At 39.1% G+C, this 15242-nt stretch overlaps 1 long non-coding RNA gene across 1 annotated transcript; it reads right to left on the bottom strand.

Annotated features, from left to right (window-relative positions):
• Nucleotides 1-2693: 2693 nt before the first annotated feature.
• Nucleotides 2694-14560, bottom strand: LOC123651963. Its single transcript, XR_006740980.1, has 3 exons — nt 14348-14560; nt 3460-3571; nt 2694-2853 (listed from the first exon to the last, which is right to left on the bottom strand). It is a non-coding gene; the product is annotated as an uncharacterized LOC123651963 (long non-coding RNA).
• Between the last annotated feature and the right edge of the window lie 682 nt (nt 14561-15242).

Raw genomic sequence — 15242 nt, forward strand, 5'->3', positions numbered from 1 at the left:
TAATGATATTGGCAAAGACCCAGCTTTTATTTTCTGGGGTGACCAAGTTGTCCTGCTTTGCCCAGGACTTTAGTGCCTAACGTTCAAAGTGCTGCAAACAAACTGGTATGGTAGGTTACCATATAACCCTATTCCATCCAGGCTGTGCTCTTGTTGGCAAATATTCCATTACCTCTAGTTCTCATTCCAAAGCAGTTAGAGACAGAGAAGGGTTTTCTCTTTCTAGGCCTCTATATATTAGCCAATAAACTGTCCTAGAACCTGTCCAACAGATTTCTCCAACATCCTATTGGCCAGAATGATAGGGCATACCCTTTCTTTAACCCATCATTGGCAAAAGAAATGGGATTGACAAGACAGGCTTAACCGATCAAGATTCAGCCTCTGGGGCTGAAAAGACACCTCCAGAAGCATAGTAATGAGGACAAGTAAGAAAGGTTATAGGGAGCCCATGGATTTGGGCAATGTCTGTGTAGTAGATTTAGTTGGATTCCTATGGGTTTTATTTTGTAGTTGATGCTTCCCTTCCCTCCCCTGTAGATTCCTTGGGGAGGGGGGTCTGTTTCCCATCTACATTTGAGAATGTCTGGGGGGGAATGAGACCTTGGCAAGTGACTCTGAGACCCCTTTCTCTCCTTTGCACTATGATCAGAAGCCACAGCTACAAGCCTGACTTCCATGCCTTCAGGTGAGCGGTGCTATATTCCCAAAGCTTCCACTCTCCAGGAAAGTCAGACTCCAGCTTTGTAAACCTGAGATTCTTTATAAATAAAGGCCTCATATTTCCTTCATAACACCCTTACCTCTGTGCACCACTGAGGAGTGAAAGCATCACTATTTAACCTGGTCCCAGAGGCAGAGAAGCAACATGAAGTGGGTGCAGAACTGCAGTCTTTCACGTGACCTGGTGCTCACTTGGTAAGCTACCTTAATGTTTGTATCAGAGAGAGGTATCAATAAAAGGCCCACAACTAGAACTACCAACTTATATATAAAATATCCCTTGATTGGTGAGGTCACTCTGTCTCATCTTCCAGAGCCTGCAAGACTCATTGAGAACTCATTTTCAATTTCCCCCCAGATTTTCAATAGCCAAAATGTTGGGTTTATGCTTCAATGGCCTTGAGCAGTAACACTGCAAAGATAGACTGAAGTAGCATCTCAGTTAAAGGTCAAATTTTTTTTTTTTAACCAGAGGTGTCAAACATTAAAGTAAGCCACTTTTCTACCTAAGCTGGTAGATGTCTTTGTGAGACTTGAAAATGAGTGAAGTAACACCTTTAATATTTTCAATGAACAGCAATACAATGACCCTGTTATTTGCTTTTTTTCAGAATGTCTGTGCTGAAGCTTTCTATCTGCACACACTCCCCCCTCCACAGAGGACCTTATATATCACATCTGCCATATCACATCAAAAATAATGAATGTCCTTTGCAATTGCAAATATTTGCAAAATATTCTCAGAGTAGGTGGGGATAGAGTTTGTAGACAGTTTAGAATAATTAAAGAAGCTCCATGTGCAAATGTCAAAATAGAAAAACATTTAGCAGAAAAGGGGCAAAGTGACAATACAAGTGGCCAGATCTCCCTATTATCACTTGCTGTACATCTCACCAGACAGCTGACTCCCGCTTTGTATGGGTTCCAGCATCCAGTGATTTATTGGGTAATTCAGCATTTGCCAGTATGTCTTGTGCTAATTAAATGCATCGCACTCTATTCAGAAATGTCACAATTGATTTGTCTTCTGCAAGCACTGACTTTATTTCAATCTTCTGAAAAAGATTTTATGAGCCCCAGATAACTTATCCTGGCACATTCATCTCCCAGGGCAGCGTCTGTGTGGGGTGAGGGTGGGGGCGGGAGAGGGAGGGGACAGTAAGAGAGGAGGCCCTCCGTGAACATTCAATGCAAATACCTTTATGAACATCTTATTTATCCATTATCTGCCATATACCTAAGAAATGGCATAGGGGTAACAAAATTACAAACTGCCCCATTAGCCTATAACAGCATTTAAACATGACAGAAGTTAACGTAAAATGATGTAGACAGGTCTTATTGGATGACATTAGATCAATCCAAGGAACATGTACTTTGAAAGTGTTATTTATTATGAGGTGTTTACTTATTCACAAATTGATTTTTACTGAATTGTAGCTATTAACTAACTTGCATACAAGAGGATATTGCATAATGTCATTTCAGGGACAGAGAAGAGGAGAAAATGCAGCCAAGTGGAATTTTTAGATGTTAACACATCTCGCACTAGTGCAGGATAACAAAGATTTCAGGCCGTCTGCTAACCATTATTTAATTCCAGGTAGGTTTTCCCACACACTCACCCTCTGAACCTAGTTGGAGCCTCCATGTTCAATCTCTTCATTAAGGATAAGCTACAGGCCGAAACCTGTTTGGCTCAGTGGATAGAGCATCGGCCTATGGATTGAAGGGTCCTGGGTTCGATTCAGGTCAAGGGCATGTACCTTGGTTGCGGGCACATCCCCAGTAGGGGGTGTGCAAGAGGCAGCTGATCGATGATTCTCTCTCATTGATGTTTCTAACTCTCTATCCCTCTCTCTTCCTCTCTGTAAAAAACCAATAATATATATATATATATATATATATATATATATATATATATATATATATATATATATATAATTGTTATTATTATTATTTTAAAGGATGAGCCACAGGAAAAATATCCAGCTTACTCCAGGAAAAATCAAGATTTAGCCCAAACAGCCATGCTTATGAATGAACTATCTGTGCCACAGCAAAAGAAAGCAGATAATATATGTCCTCTCAGAAAAGAGCCATCACTGCATCTCTGTGACCAGGAAAAGACTGAAGAGGAGACATTATGCAATCTTCAGCCAGGAAACTATAGAGGGGACTTTTCTGGAAATTAGTAACTTGCATTATTTCATTGTTCTCCTTATGTTAACATTGGGGTTTTGGAGTAAACAATGTATGACTAAATAGTAATAATATCAACTTGCAGAATCTATTTGGCCTTCATGTGAAGAAGTACTTTTCTATTGAAAGTAAATGTAAGTCTAATCATAAAGGCAGAGCTCTTTATGGGATTCAAGTGGGTGCTCTGCCTAAATGGCCATTGCCTGTTACATAGTTTCTATCTACCTATTTTAGAAGGCGAGTCTATGTGGGACTAATTTATTCAGAAGTCCTTAGAATCAGCCATTTCACCCTTTTTTAAAAACAGTGCAATCAAATGTGTTTTTTAAAGTTAGTCCATGGGATTTGGTTTGTGAATAGCTAAAGTAAATGTGAAAATAACTACAGAAAAAGTTCTTTGGCACAAAACACAAAAGGAATATAGAAGTTGACAGTTTACCATCTAATTTCTTATGCCTTTAATCTTTAACATACATAATTTTTTTCATTGACTAGATTAGGAAACTGAGATGCAGATTTGTTAAGTGACCTTACCTGCCAGTGCACAAAGAGCTGGAAGTGGCAGAACTGAAACTCAAAAACAGCTTTCTCTCTCCAAACCCCTTCTCTTGCTATCAGAGCACAGCTGAAACTGTGTGGTAAGGCACTATATAAACAAAATGAAAGCATTATCAGGAAAGACATATTTACTCACTTTTAAATCATTTGGTTTAATAACATATCTTCTTTTTCTTCTTTGATACACTTTTAATTTTAGGATACTCTTAGATTGACAGAATTATTATGAATTATTATTATTAGTGAACTGATATTAATACATCATTATTAACTAAAGTCTACACTTTATTCAGATGTTCTCATTTTTTTCTTAATGTCTAGGATCCTGTTCAGGACACCACAGTACATGTAGTGTTCTGTCTGCATAGACTCCTTTTGGTTATGACAGCTCCTCAGACCTTTCTTGCTTTGGATGACCTTAAAGCTTCTTGGAGCATCAAAATAAAAAAGGAGCCCACTGTGTAGCAGAACATATTGGGCAATGATACATCTGATAAGAAGTTAATTTCCAAAATATATAAAGTACTCATACAACTTGACAAAAGGAAGACAAACAATGCAATTAGCAAATGGGCAGAGGTTCTGAATAGACACGTCTCCGAAGAGGACATACAGATGGACATAGACTTATGAAAAAGTGCTCAATGTCACTAATCATCAGAGATATGCAAATTGAAATTATAATGAGGTTCTCCTTCACTCCTGCCAGAATGGCTTCCATCAATAAATCAACAAACAACAAGTGCTGGTGAGGATGTGAAATAAAGGGAATCCTAGGATACTGTTGGTGGGAATGCAGACTGGTACAATCACTTTGAAAAACAGTGTTGAGTTTCCTCAAAAAATTAAATATGGAACTGCCATTTGATCTAGTGATCCCTATGAAACCTTATACACCAATCAGAAAGAATATATGCACCCTTATGTTCATAACTTCACTATTTATAATAGCTAAGGTATAGAAATAGTCTAAGTGCCCATCCATAGATGAGTGGATTAAAAAAAAAAAAAATCTGCACAATGGAATACTATGCAGCTATAAAAAGGAAGGATCTCTTACCTTTTGAGGCAACATTGGGGGATCTGGAAAGTATTGTGTTAAATGAAATAAGTCAGGCAGAGAAATACAAATATCATAAGATCTCACTCATATGTGTAAAAATGGACAAAATAGGTCCAGAGACATGGAAGGATACAAAAGACTGATGAGTCTCAAAGGAAAGGGGCAGGGAGAAGAGACTAACCAAAGAACTTAGATGCATAAATATATAACCCATGGACACAGGCAATAGTGTGGTGAAGACCTGGAAAGGACAATAGTGAGGAGAAAGGAGTCAATGGAGAAAAAAATTGAATTTTTGTAATACATTTTTTTTTAAAGTTATTGGGAGGACTAGTCAGTTATTTTACAGAATTAATTGACATTTGTCTTATGTGGTGTGTTTTTTTTAATCATGATTAGAATGGGGTTCTATATTTTCGGTAGAAAGCACAAAAGGTAAAATGCCATTCTTATCACATCTTATCAAGGGTTCATGAAATCAATATGGTTTCTCCCTGTTATTGACCTTGATCAATAACAGCTGAGGGAGCATTTGGCAGGCTCCTACACTGTAAAGGTACTCATTTCCCCTCCCCTTTCCATAGTGTGCTTGTGGAAGGAAGTCACTATGTATAGCCCCCACTTAAGGATGAGGAGTGATGATCTCTTTGTTGAGCGCAAATTAATTGGCATTTGTCTTATGTGGATTTTTTTTTAATCATAATTGGAATGGGGTTCTATTTTCCAGAAATGTTGAATTTCTTTTGCATGAGAGGTTTGTCTGTGCTCTCCTATGTATTTATTCATTCACAGTTTATATCAGTGTGGGCTCAAGTATATTCATTTTACAAGTTGAATTATAATCCAATATTACTTCATGTTTTTTGTTGGTCAAAATGTTCCAGCTTTGGCCACTGGGCGTTCATTTGGCTGACTCTTGTGTCCCATTGACATATTCCCACCAATATAGGGTTGCTTTCTTAGTACTTCCTTTCTATCTCTACAGCTTCATCTTGTATCTTCCCTAGCCCTCAAACCAGTCATTTATCCAAGGAGCTCTGGTTCCCTTTATTGGAAAATGGTATTAAAAAACAAAATCTGGGTGCTAGCTCCTAGGGTTTTTGAAATACTATTGCCTTGTATATTATAATAAAATAAATGCTTAATGCACCTAAGCTATAGCAGACATTCTTTTTCCTTACTTTTTTAAATGAAATTTATTGGGGTGACATTTGTTAATAAAATTATATAGGCTTCAGGTGTACAATTCTAGAATATATAATCTGCATATAGTATTGTGTGTTCATCACCCCAAGTCAAGTCTCCATTTATCCCCCCTTTATCCTCTTCTACCTCCCCCACCCAACCCAGTTCCCTTTGGTAATTACCATACTGACATCTGGTCTATGAGTTGTTTTTTGTTTTGTTTTGTTTTGTTTTGTTTTGTAATCCTTAACCAATTATTTTTTCCATTGATTTTCAAGAGTGGAAGGGAGTGAGAAGGCTGAAAGAGAGAAACACCGATGTGAGAGAGACACTTTGATTGGCTGCCTCCTGCAGGAACCCCCAACAGAGCAGGGGGGGATGAGGAATGCACGTGCAATCCAGGTATGTGCCCTTGATCAAGAATCAAACTGGAGACCTTTTGGTATGCAGAGTCTCAACCATCGAGCCACACTGACGGATTATGAGGTTTTTTTACTTAATTCCTTCCTGTTTTTTACCCAGCTCTCCAAAACCACCTTTCCTCTGACAGCTGTCAGTCTATTCTCTGTATCTATAGTCTGTTTTCTATTTTGTTTGTTTACTCATTTTGTTTATTAGGTTTCACATATAAGTGAAATTATAAGGTACTTGTCTTTGTCTGACTGGCTTATTTCCCTTCCCCAGGTCCATCCATTCTGTCTTAAAAAGTAAGATATCCTTCCTTTTTCAGCCTACTACTATTCCACTGCTTTATTATCTTCTCACCTATTCATGGGCACGTGGGCTGCTCCCAAATCTTGGCTATTGTAAATAACACTGCAATGAACACAGAGGTGCATATATTCTTTTAAACCAGTTTCAGGTTTCTTTTAATATACTAGAGGCCCAGTGCATGGCATTCATTCACTCCGGGTGTGGGGGTCCCTTAGCCTGACCTACGCTCTTTAGCAATCCGGGAGCTGAGCGGGCTTAGGCCGCAGTCAGAAATCCTTAGTGCTGCCATGGAGGCCAGAGAGGCTTCTGCCATGGCCACTTTGCCAGTCGCCACCATTGCATCGCCAGTCATTACCCCAGCTTGTGGCTGAGCAGTGCTTTCCCTGTGGAAGCGCACTGTCCACCAGGGGGAAGCTCCTGTGTCGAGTGTCTGCCCCCTGGTGGTCAGTGTGCTTCATAGCAACCGGTCATTCTGCCATTCAGTCAATTTGCATAGTACCCATTTATTATATAGTATTACCATAAGTGGAATTGCTGAGTCATAATTTTGAGTTATCTCCATACTGCTTTCCATAGTGACTATACCAATGTACATTCCCACCAACAATGCATGAGAATTCCCTTTTTTTTTTTTGGTTTGTTGTTGATTTATTAATAGTAGCCATTCTGACAGGTGTGAGGTTGTATCTCATCTTGGTTTTAATTTGCATTTATCTGATTATTAGTGATATCAAGCATCTTTTCATATGTCTTTTGGTTATCTGTATGTCCTTTTTGGAGAAATGTCTATTCAGGCCCGTCACCCATTTTTTAATTGGATTCTTTATTTTCCTGGTGTTGAGTTGTATACGTTCTTTATATATTTTAGTAATTAACCCCTTACCAGATATATCATTGGAGAATATATTCTCCCATTCAGTGGGCTGTATTTTCATTTTGATGATGGTTTCGTTTGCTGTGCAAAAAGTTTTTCATTTGATGTAGTTCCATTTGTTTATTTTTTCTTATGTTTCCTTCTCTCCAAGGAGATATGTCAGAAAAAAAATATTGCTATAAGAAATGTATACAATTTTACTATGTTTTCTTCTAGGATTATTATGGTTTTGAGTCTAGCATTTAATTCCTTCATCCATTTTGAGTTTATTCTTATGTATGATCTTGCCTCCTTTGCCAAACATTAATTGGCCATAAAAGTGTGGGTTTATTAAATCCTTAAGTGTGGTGGATGCTGTGTTGTCCTGTCCAGATCTTCCTTTCAGAAATGAGACCCTTATTCCCTGGCTGCAGGAAATATTGGTAACTGAGTTCCTAGCTCAGTCTCTCTCCAGGAACTGTCTTTGGTCCAAAGACACATGTATTCCAGAGTGCAGCCCAGGGAGTGGTATAAAGTCTTGACTCTGAAGACCATCTCATCTTCAGGAGTTCCTGTGAAAATTACTGTTGAACCTGCACTGCACTTTGACTTCTCCATTGGTCCAATTTCGCTTCTCTAGTCACTTACAAGTATGGTCCCTAATAAACCTCCTGTAAGCTAATCTCCAGGAGCCTGTTTATGAGGGAAGGTGACATGACAACAAGCATCAGATGGATCCCAAAAGTTAAAGGGTTTTCACATTCTAAGTATATAAGAATTAATTATGAAGATATGCTTTTCAAAGATCATTTTTACCAATTTTTATTCCTCTATTTTTGGTCATATATAGTTCACATTTATTTATTAACTGTATTTGTTCTAAAATCAGTTACAATAATTATTTTAGTTTAGGCTCACAGGAAATAAAACAACACAATTGTAACAAATTGAAAATACCAACACATTTGAGAATTTAAACATGTTTTGGGGTATTACCCATTTTTAAAAAGCATAAAAAGTGAAAGTGGTTTCCATCAGTTTTAAAAATTATATAAAAATTATAAAATGTGAATTGAATAAACATTCACTTTTTAAATTTACTCAGGATACCAAAAATTAGTTTACTAGAAGTTTGGTGGAAATATAAAACTATATATAAGAAAAAATCAAAATGAATTATTGAAGTGATAGTAGAAGCAGAAAATAAAAGTAGGTTTTTAAAAAAATTATGAATGAGTTTTCAGATAACAAATCTAAAAAAAAAAGACTGAGGGATAATCATATAAATAAGTTCCAGAATTTGTGAAAATTCAGTACTCATTCATGACAATAAAGAAATATTTCCAAAAGTATGAATAGAAGGGACTTCTGCAACCTGATAAAGAATGTCCTCCAAGAGCCATATTAAATTGTAAAATATTGAAAGCTTTTCCAAACTGAGATAATGACAAGGCTGCCTGTTTATAATTTTATTGAAAATCCTATAGGTCTAGATGGTGTAATAAAACAAAGGGGAATAAAAGCCTCAGAGTTAGAAAGCAAGTCCTAGCCAGTTTGGCTCAGTAGAATGAGCATTGGCTTGCGGATTGAAGGATCTTGGGTTCGATTCCGGTCAAGAGCATATGCCTGGATTGCAGGCTAGATCCCTGGCAGGGGCATGCAAGAGGCAGCTAATCATTAATTCTCGCTCATCATTGATGTTTCTATCTCCCTCTCTGAAATCAATATAAATACTTTTTTTTAAAAAAGAATTAGAAAGCAAGAAATAAAAGTGTTCATTATTTGCACTTAGTATGATTTTCATACATGGAAAAAAAATAAAATAAAACTATTATAATTTTAAAGTAAATTTATTAAGGTTTCCAGTTCCAATGTCAATATTAAAAAAAGTCAATTGTCTTTCAAAAGGCAAGCAACAAAAATGGAATTTTAAAAATTCATTTACAATAGCATCAGTAAATATAAAATAAATTGGAGATAAATCTAAGAAAGGGTATGCAAGATGTCTATTCTGAAGACTACAAGACATTATAGGGATAAATCATATAAGATTTAAATAGATAGATAAATATATCATATTTATAAGATCAATATTATAAAGATGTCAGTTAACAATTCTAAATATGTACTTGACCTGTGATCCAGCAATTTCTCTTTCAGATATTTACTTAAAAGAAATAAAAACAAATACCCACAATAAAACACACAACTAAAAAATATCCACAAAAAAATCCAATAATGTTCATACCAGCTTTATTCATAACAGACAAAAAATGAAAAGAACTTAAAAGTTTATTAATAACAGAATTGATAAGCAAATTGTAGTATGTTTATATATTGAAATACTGCTTAGCAATAAAAGAACAGGTCACTGATAGACACAACACTGTGGGTACATCTTGTTAATGTAAAAAAACATTCAAACCCGTAAAGAATTTTTGTGAGTTTATTTGAGCCAAACTGTTGATAATTGCCAGGAAGTAATATCTCAAAGGATTGGGGTCATGCTCCAGAGAATGGCAGTTTCTCATCTATTTTTATACACTGCAATCAAAGGGCAGGATGTATGTGGGTTACTTGAAATCCATTGGTGATAGATGAGAGAGATGGGAGAAAGCAAAGCTGGGAAACTTCTGGGATTGGATAAGAAGTAAAATGAGAGACACACACTTAGGTTGAACAATTAACATGATAACAATGAAGGAAGTTGTGGTATCTGTCCTGGTGCCCAGGCAGATTAGGTTGTGCCTCAGGGTCCAAAAAAAGGGAAGTTACAAGTTACCCAGACATTACCAGGATATGTTATCATAGATGCAAAAAAGACTGACAGGCGCAGTTAAGGAAAAGGTTGACCTTATCAGTGAAGATACTGGCCTAGGTGGTGACTACCCACCATAACTGCTTTTAGTTAAAGTTTAATTTCAGGCCATCTTTTGTGGTTACTTTAGGTCTTCTGTCATGCAGGCCTCTCCTAAGCTTGTCAGGTCAGCATGTAGCTCCTTTCATCCACAATCTTAACATCATGATGAGTGAGAAAACAGACACAAGAAAGTACATACTATACATTTCCATTTATTTAAAACTAGAGGTCTGGTCACAAAATTTTTGCATTCTCGGGTGAGGGGAGGAGGTGACCTTCAGCCCTGCATGCACCCTCTCAAAGTCGGAAGCCCTCAGAAGATGTTGGACTAACAGCTTAGGCCCACTCACCCTGGCAGTCGGACATCCTTAATGCTGCTGCAGAGTGAAACACAGTAGCAATCATACTTGGGTAAAAATTGCTGTTTGAATTTTAATCCTGCTATCTGACTTTGACCTTCGATTACTTGCTTAAACAATAGGGTAGTTACAGGAGATTGATTCCCACTGACTCAGTAGCTTCAGGGGTAGAAACTATAGATAACCTTCAAAGATTAATCTCTGAGTTCTGCTTCTGTATTATTGGCAAGATAGGGCCACATTCCAATGTTCCCAGCCTTTAGAATTTAGAAAGAGGGAAAATTCCTGTGGTTTGAACCTTTGAAAAGACTTGCCTACACCTGGAACAGTGTGGTCTTGTGGAGTCCACCTGCTTGTGGTGCTCTTGTGGCCGTCCTGGCCAGTTTTTCAATAAATCCTTGCCTGCTTTTTTTAATCCATCATCAGCCTCCGGTGGTCTTATTTTGAACCCAGGGTTCGACCCCACAACACAGAGGCAGGAGAGGCTCCCCTCACTGCTGCTGCACTGGCAAGCCATGAGCCAGCTTCTGGCTGGGCAATGCTCCCCCTATAGAATCATGCTGACCACCAGGGGCATCTACTGCGCACAGTCAGTGCATGTCACAGAGACCTGTCATTCTGCTATTAGGGTCAATTTGCATATTATCCTTTTATTATATAGGACTAGAGGCCTGGTGCATGAAAATTCATGCACTGGAGGGGGGGGGGGGTCCCCTTAGCCCGGCCTGTCCCTTCTCACAGTCTGAGAGCCCTCAGGGCAGGAAGCAACTCGGCGATCAGGGGAAGGCAAATCCCATCACACCTCTCCTGTTGCCACTGCCAGCAGCACAAGCCTTGGCTTTCCCTGGTTACCTGAGCCTTGAGTGGCCCTGGGCAGCTGGGCAGCTGCCATCCAAGGCTTGCTTGCACCTTGGGCTGACCCTGGATGGTTGGATTGTTGAAGGGACTGGGGATTCTAGAGGCACGCGGAGTGGCTGATCCTGTCCCTAAACAAGACTAAGGGGACTGAGCGCCACCATCTTGTGGCTGTAGGCACTGCCATCTTCAAGAGTGTGGCAGTCAATTAGCATATTCCTTCCTTATTGGCTGTGGATACCACCATCTTTGAGGGTGGGGCAGTCAACTAGCATATCCCCTCCTTATTGGCTGTGAGGGCCAATTAGCATATTCCCTCTTTATTAGATAGGACTAGAGGCCCAGTGTACAAAATTCGTGCATCAGGAAGGAGGAGTGTCCCTCAGCGCAGCCTACACCCTCTCCAATCTGGGACCTCTTGAAGGATGTCCAGACTGCCCATTTAGGCCCAATCTCCATAGGATCAAGCCTAAATGGGCAGTTGGACATCCCTCTCACAATCTAGGACTTCTGGATCCCAACTGCTTGCCTGCCTGACTTCTTGATTGCCCCTAACCGCTTCTGCTGCCATCCTGATCACCCCCCTAACCACTCCCCTGCCAGCCTGATTGATGCTTAACTGCTCCTTTGCCAGCCTGTTTGCACCTGTTTTCCCCTGCAGGTCTAGTTTCTCCCAACTGCTCCCCCTGCAGGCTTGGCTCCCCCCCAACTGCCCTTCTGTAGGCCTGGCCACCCCCAACTTCCCTCCTCTGTCGGCCTTATCACCCCTAACTGCTCTCCCTTACAGGCCTGGCCCTCCCAACTACCCTCCCCTGCTGGCCATCTTGTGGTGGCTATCTTGTGTCCACATGTGGACAGGAACTTTTGACTACATGGGGGCAGCCATCTTGGGTGTTGGAGTGATGATCAATTTGTATATTATTCTTTTATTAGATAGGATAGAGGCCTTGTACACAGTGGGTGCCAGCTGGTTTGCCTTGAAGGGTGTCCCAGATTAGGGTGGGGGTTCCCTTGGGGCATGGGGTGCCCTGGGCGAGAGGCCTGTGGTGGTTTGCAGGCTGGCCATGCCCCTCAGCAATCCAAGTGGAGGGCCTGGTATCTGAGATTTATTTATCTTCTATAATTGAAACTTTGTAACCTTAAGCAGAGTCCTGGGCCAGCCAGAGTAGGTGGAAATCTTGGCTTCCTCCATCCCCAGGGGCAAGGCAAGCCTCCTGCTCTCTCCACCTCCTGGCTGCTGCCATTTTGTTGGGATTTATTCTTTTATCATTGAAACTTTGTAGCATTGAGGGGAGCAAGGCCAGGTGGGAAGCTTGGTTTCCTCCATTGCTGGGAAAACCAAGCCTCCCCTCTACTCTCTGTGGCTGCAGCCATCTTGGTTGGGCTTATTTGCATATTTGCTCCTGATTGGCTGCTGGGCATGGCTGGTGGGTGTGGCTTGTGGGTGTAGCAGAGGTGTGGTCAATTTGCATATTACTCTTTTATTAGATAGGATTCTAGAAGAGGCAAAACTAATGTGCAATGACCAAAAGCACATCTGTTTTTTGCCAGAGGGTCGGGGGGAGAAGAGATAGTCTGGAAAGGAAAACAGAGAATCTTTTGGTGTGGTTGAGTGTTAAATTAATTGTTGTGATGATTACACAGGTATAAACATTTTTCAAAACTCAAACTATACACTTAAAGGGATGCAATACATTTTATTTCAAAAGTTAAAATTGTAAAAAATCACAAGCTACAAGCATATACAGAATGAGAACTTATCTAAATAAACTTAATGTGTTCATAAGGTATAAAGACATATAGCATCTCCAGAAATAATGAGCTCCTGAAAGTTTTAGATGAATACTTTAAACTCCACATCAGGATAATACCAAACAAACAAAAACAAAACAACAACAACAAAAATGGCATACTCAAATTAGATAATTTGATGTTAATTTAATAAAGGATTTTATTTTTTAGTATTTAAGAGACAGTGGAATCAGAAGATTATCACCTTAAAAAACAAAGAACAAGAACAAGAGTGGCTATCAGGTCATAGAAGAGAATCACATGGACAGTTTTGCCTTGATAGGACTTTCAAGAGGGATGTCACTAGCTAGAAACAACCTGCAGAGAGGGGTGAGGGTAAGGAGAATGATGACCCCCATCTGACCCTCCTTCTTCCCTAAATCTTCTGCTAGGGTTCTCCTTTGCTGAACACAGCCGGAAGCCAGAAGACAAGGATGCTCAGTAATATTATTTGTACAGATCAGCCTTTTGGATACAAAGCAGTGTAAACAAGACTGAAGTATGGATGTGGACTGGCAAGTGGAAGGTATGTGGCATAACTTCCAACTCTCCCAAATCCTTCCCACTGACCCCCCAATATTTATTTGGTAGGTCAACAGTAGGCCAGGGAATTAAACTTTTTAAAGCCATAGTACAGGTGACTTTGATGACCAGTAAGTGCTTAGATCACTGCACAAAACTACTTCTCTGCATTGATCACACAGATACATAAGAGATTCCACTCCTTATTATAGTTACTTCTTAACACTTATTTGTAGCTTCTATTCACCTAAAGATATAAAAAGGCATTGAGTATTTATGCATGCTTTCTGGGAGTCTGAAGGAACCAATACACAGGCACTTCAGGGACTATTAGAAAATTAAAGTATTGCAGCTGGGACACCTGGAAGGAATTAGGCTCCTTCCTCTCTGGGAGTTAAGGAGCTTAGGTCTTTATCCTTGAAACTTCCTGGAGAGCAGCCTTAAAGGTCACAGGAACATGAGAAATCTTCAATGTCAAGCAACTCAACTGTTCAAGAGATAAAATCAAGTCATCGGATAGTCAGGGGCATGGACTTCTTCCCATAAAGGCAACTGCTGGTGGGAGGATTAGTTTTGCTCAGAGTCATCCTTTATCTTTTTTTTTTTTTTTTTTTGCAAGGGGAAGAGAGAGGACCTGGTAATAACTAAGAGAGTCAACTTACTTCCCAGAGCTGTTCAATGGCTCCCTTCTTCATTCTGAGCACTTCCACAGAATGAGGAAAGCAAAGGCGAAAAGGGCACTGGCTCTGGGGTGCTAGGCAGAAAAGTCCAAGGCTTGTCCCTAAGGGCAAGTCACATAACCTGCATTTAGGACTCTCCAGATTAATTTCACTGACAACCTAGAGTAGTAAAATGAGGAAATTCAGCATATTTCAACATCAGCACAGACCCAATCACATTTTCACAAATGTATTTTTTCTGTAGTACAAAAAGCCCTGCTTTTACTTTCCAAATACTTAACAGGAAGAAATAGAACTGAAATTATAATATAATTTTTGTAAAAAAATGCATTTTGAATGTATTTTTATCTTGAATTCACATAATAACATGATGCATGCCTCATATGAGAAGACAGTTACTGAGGCATCTACAATGCTTCCTTTTTGCATTTAAATACCATAGTAAATGCATCACATTTTTGTAGAGGAATAGTATATAAATATGTCCATTTCCAAAATGACACAAAATGTAAGCACAGTTTTTGGGTAAAATGACATGTTTTAAATGTGCTGAACTTTTTCCACACTATGACATCAATTCCTTTTTTTTTTTTTTTTTTTTTTTTTTTTTTAGAATAGTGAGTATTAATTACACCCTCTATTCCTTTTTCTTCTTTAGATCAGTATGTGACACAGTCTACTAGCAAAGGATCTATTTCTATAGAAAAGAGTTATAAGATTAAAGAAGGCAGCTCCAGATATTTCTGAGATCAAGGAATCTGAATATGGAACCACAATTAACTAATAGAGAGAGATACATGGGTTAGCTTCTATGAGGTCAGTATAGAGAAAGCAATTTCTGTCCTGTGGCCATAAAGGACTTTTCTGTTAAGCCATC

This window comes from Pipistrellus kuhlii, unplaced genomic scaffold, assembly GCF_014108245.1.
Source record: "Pipistrellus kuhlii isolate mPipKuh1 unplaced genomic scaffold, mPipKuh1.p scaffold_m20_p_1, whole genome shotgun sequence".
Classification (NCBI taxonomy): Eukaryota; Metazoa; Chordata; class Mammalia; order Chiroptera; family Vespertilionidae; genus Pipistrellus; species Pipistrellus kuhlii.